This window comes from Rhamphochromis sp. 'chilingali', assembly GCF_963969265.1.
Source record: "Rhamphochromis sp. 'chilingali' genome assembly, chromosome: 9".
In the NCBI taxonomy this organism is placed as follows: Eukaryota; Metazoa; Chordata; class Actinopteri; order Cichliformes; family Cichlidae; genus Rhamphochromis; species Rhamphochromis sp. 'chilingali'.
This window is the reverse complement of record NC_137936.1, coordinates 17,945,759-17,950,575: the sequence shown is the minus strand read 5'-3', so window position 1 is coordinate 17,950,575 and position 4,817 is coordinate 17,945,759. Positions and strand designations below refer to the sequence as shown.

The 4,817-nt window shown below is 38.8% G+C and overlaps 1 long non-coding RNA gene across 2 annotated transcripts; it reads right to left on the bottom strand.

Moving 5' to 3' along the window:
• Window positions 1-820: 820 nt before the first annotated feature.
• LOC308402834 lies at window positions 821-4,542 on the bottom strand. 2 transcript variants are annotated; one of them, XR_013972814.1, is made up of 4 exons: window positions 4,232-4,542; window positions 2,309-2,457; window positions 1,442-1,606; window positions 821-1,364 (listed from the first exon to the last, which is right to left on the bottom strand). It is a non-coding gene; the product is annotated as an uncharacterized lncRNA (long non-coding RNA). The 2 variants fall into 2 exon arrangements; XR_013972815.1 differs by lacking the exon at window positions 4,232-4,542 and having other exon boundaries at window positions 2,309-2,592.
• Window positions 4,543-4,817: the final 275 nt, after the last annotated feature.

Genomic DNA, 4,817 nt, shown 5'->3' with positions numbered 1-4,817 from the left:
GCTACTAGATAAGGGTGTGACCTCTCTCTCTCCAAGATGGGAAGCAATAAGTGGAAACTATGACAGACGAAGGCAGCATAGTTTTGTACTATTTTGATCAAAAATAAATAAATAGTACTGAAACAGAGCCATTCATAAACACATTCTGCAAAGGACGTTTAAGGAAAGAAAACTGCTGGTGCTAGCCTCGTGAAGAGTGGCAACATTCAGCAAAATAAGCTGACAGTGTGTGAAGTGCTGCACAGCAACACATTTCAGTGTCATTTAAAATATGATGTGGTAACTTAAGAATTTGATTAAAAGTTTAATTGCATTTATTTGTTAGTTTGTTTTAGTACACATACAATATTTACACCCACACTCAGAAAAATAAAGGTGCCAACTGGAACCAAAAGTGGTTCTTTAGACTGATGCCATAGAAGAACCTTTTTTGGTGCCACAAAGAACCTTTCAAACAATGGTTCTTTGAAGAACCATTTCTTTCAGTGGTTCATTAAAGAACCATTAAAGGTTCCCCAAAGAACCATCAAGAAATGGTTCTTTGGGGCACCTTTAATGGTTTTTCAAAGAACCTTTTAAAAAATGGTTCTTTAAAGAACCATTTTTAAAAAGGTCCTTCAAATGGTTCTTTAAAAGAACCATTTTAAAGAACCTTTTTTCAGTGGTTCTTTAAAAAACCATTTTAAATCTTTCAAAATAAAATGCATCATAAATTGAATTTGAGTAGGGTAAAATAAATACGAGCACAGCATAGACATATATTAATGGTTTATTGTCATTTTGTAGTTACCAAAAGACAAAAAGGCATTTTAGCCCTCAGCACAACATCACTACTAATACATGTCACATATTAGTGTTTTAAACAGTAATAATTAAATATATTTGCTATACTATAAATAAATATATATAAATACTATAGCTACAGATAACACAACAAATAATACATGTATTGTTTAATTAATAAAACATCAGAAAGTGATAAAACACATTAGAAATAGCAATAGCTTCATAACAGACCAATAAATCAACACATTTTCATCAGCAGATGTTTGCATGTTCAGTAAAAACATTTCAACAACAAGTTTATGATTAAAATGATCAATGAACTTCAGCCTTACGCTATGTAATGTACTTTTCATGTTGTACTCATGGTCCTTTGTTAGTCCAGTTTAGGATAATGTCTCTGACGTATGTATCATATCAAATATATGTCATATCAAAACAAGCCCACACCTGCAGTTGTTTCAGTTTTTCACTGGTGTTTCCTGGTGTTTCCAGTCACTCAGGCGGACATCCATATCAGCCAACCAAACGACAAGCTCCTCCCTTTGTGCTTCAAATCCCTCCCACTCTGAGACAAGGAGCTGAAAGAGAGAGAAAAGAGTCAATTATAAAGAAGAGAGAAAAGTGAAACCCTCCTCAGAAGGTCTGACTCGCATACCTGCAGTTGACCTGTGATGGACTCCAGTTTGGCGTTCACGTCATCCCTTGCTGTTGCCAGTAGCCGAGTCTGCAGGGTGCCCTGGAAGAGCTGAGTTAATGTTCGACTCCTCCTGGTCAGGCTCTCCAGCTGGATGAGCTGAGGTCTCCCCTCTCACCGCTGCCTCTGAACACAGAAACACAAATTGCATCTGAAGGAGGTGCAGATTTTTTTTGCTATTCTTTTCTAAATCCAGGCTAGATCACGTGGAGGTATTTGGAAAACTTTTTTGGCCAGTGGACAACTGTTGTCTTGCAGAAAGTCAAATCAATCAAACATATGCGATACACAATCAATTCACAAGAACACATTGTAAAAAATAAGTCCAGTTCTTGCCTGATTTCAAGTGAAATCTGCATCAAAACAGGGTGACAGAAGTAAAACGAGTGCACAAAGCCTCACTTTGTACAAGCCTGCTATTACAGTTCTCCTCTATGCAGACGACTTTCCTGTTTTGAAGGCACAACTTGGATCTGCTGTACGAATCTTATGGATACACACTAAATGAAACAATAGTGTGCATGACTCCAGATTCTGATCCCTCATCCTAATATGGTCCCAACATAGCAACAGCAATAAAGCAAATGTTGAGGCTTCAAAATACAAAGTCCATAAACCAATGGCTGACATGGGTTTTATCATAAGGGTGATAAATATACAGATTTCCGTCTGTCTTAGAGATTTGATGTTCATTTACCTGCAGATGCACTATACGTACCTGCTCTGTGGTTTTTCACAACATTTTGCACATCACTATTTAATACAGGAAGTAGGTGAACTAAAACAAGTCATCTTTCTTTGTGAGAGGACCATATTAATGAAACAAACCTCAATGACATCATAGGGAGCCCTAAAGATGCTCCTGCTGCTTCTCTTCCTCCTCATCCAAAGCTTCCTTCTCCTTGTCCTCGCCTTCCATCCAATTGTAATTCAACCTAATTGTGTTTCTCCCCCTTCTCTTCCTCATTTTGTTGGAGCTGTGAACACAATTAATGTGAATCTGGATTAATTTGTGCAAACAAGAAAAATCTACAGCTTTTTGGTCAGAGGTGCTCTTGTGATTTAAGCCGGGTAGAGTAGATTTATGTGTTGATGCTGCCTGCTTCAGCTGAGTGATATTTACACCCTGGCTGGATTACAAACTTTAACCATGTGCTGAACTTTGGCCCAGTGTTATAATAATGTATAATGTGTATGTGTTAGTCCCCATAGGGAAATAGTTCCTCTGCATTTAACCCATTCACCCAGTAAAGCAGTGGGCAGCCATCAATGCAGCGCCCGGGGAGCAGTGTGTAGGGACGGTACCTTGCTCAGGGGTACCTCAGGGTAGCCGTTCAGTGGAGTTGAACCCCCGACCTTCCGATCATGGGGCCACCACTCTACCTACTGAGCTATCCCTGCCCATTAGAATAGAATAGAATACTTTTTATTTGTCAATTTCTTCAAATGTACTTGCCATACAAAGGAATTGAAATTACGTTTCACACTGTCCCATGCGTAGACATTGACAACAATAAGGTGCAGATGCACAACAAAAACAGCCCTAACAATAAAGTAATAAATAGTAATATAATAATATAAATAGTGCTAAAAGAAATACTAAAAATATATATATAGTTGCAGGTGTGTGCAATTGCAATGCAAGTCAGGAATGTTTTCAGTTCTTGGTTCAGAGAGTGTTTCTTTGTTGGAGAGTGTGCGTGGGTGAGGGGGAGTAGAGTCCAATCTGTCTTCCTATACTTCTGCCAATCTGGTGATTCTGCTGGCTGGGAGTCGGGAGGGAAGAGAGTTCAGCAGTCTCACAGCCTGGTGGATGAAGCTGTTGGTGAGCCTGGTAGTGCGGGAGTGGAGACTTCTGTATCTCTTTCCAGAGGGCAGGAGGCTGAACAGACAGTGCGCGGGGTGGGTTGCATCGTTGACAATTGTGATGGCTTTGCGGGTGAGGCGAGTGGTGTAAATGTCTTGCAGGGAGGGGAGTGGTACACCAACTATCCTCTCAGCTGTTCTCACAATGCGTTGTAGAGCTTTTCTGTTAATACCGTTAATACCTCTTGTTAGTATAACGACCTCTTCTTAGCTTGTATGTATGATGTATGATGGTGGGTAAATGAAATATACAAAAAAATTAACTATATTACAAAAGAACATCTATCTTGGAAACATCAAATGACCGGAGCATAACTTGTCAACTAGTCCGAAAATAAGTTATACAGGAACAGTCAAAGACACACCTTCTCATGTCACATTTCTATTCATTTCTATATAATTAGATTAGACAATAAAGAGTTATCTAATCTAATTATTCATTCAAAACTCTTATGCATAGCTGTATTTTATACAGCTCATACAGAATTCAAAGTACAGGTTCATGTGAGTATTTAATGTACGGCTCAGATCTACAGAATTTCAGAGTTTCTAGAGCAGACACAGAGCTCACAACAGGCTTCAGGCGCCATTTTAGTGACTTTAACAACATATTAATTTTAATTTCGGTCTAGCTGACATTAGGTTATGTACGCAGCACGCAATTGAACCACATATTTTAGAAGCCAAAGGTTCAAATTAGCTGGGAGCACCTTCACTTCATTATAACAGTGGTTTTGTTAAGAAAACAGTTGGATACTAAATTGCGCTGACGTCAACGGCTAACGTATCTAGCTAATCGCTACTGTTAGCACAACATTAACAGCAAGCTACAATGACGAGTAACAAAAACAAAACAGTAATAAGGTTTTAATGAAAATGTTTTACCTCTTCCAACAGTCCCAGAATCCACAGCTTCAAAGTCCAGAAGGTACTGAAGACTGTTATCCGTTTCGCTGTCACCGTCCGTGAGAAAGTGTTTTTTTCCCCCCCCGAAAGGTCAAGGCCCGCCGCTCGCGCACTCTGTCTGCGCATGCGCATCCCAACGACTGACCCCCTCCGTCCGCTCCCGGGAGGTTATAGTATGACGTGTTCTGACGTCACTCTCTCTCCCTGTCATTTATTTGGCTCGAAACACATATTAACAAATTGCTCAGTGATGAACAACTACTCAGATCATTTACCTAAGCTGTGCGCTTTGTCAAAACGAAGTGTGTGTTCATTACACTGACATTCTGTTCTGCAATTGTTATTTACTTGTATTTTATAATTTGACTTTACATACTGCTGGGTGGTTTGTAAAGTTTACAATAACTAGTATTATCATTATACTATATTTTCAAAAATATATAATAATCTCAAAAGTAATGCCTTGGAGTAGAAAATAGTAATGCTTTATTAAAATTTAAAACTAAAGTACAGTACTTGAATGTGTGTATTGTGTCTACTGCTTGTTAACTCACCATATTCATAA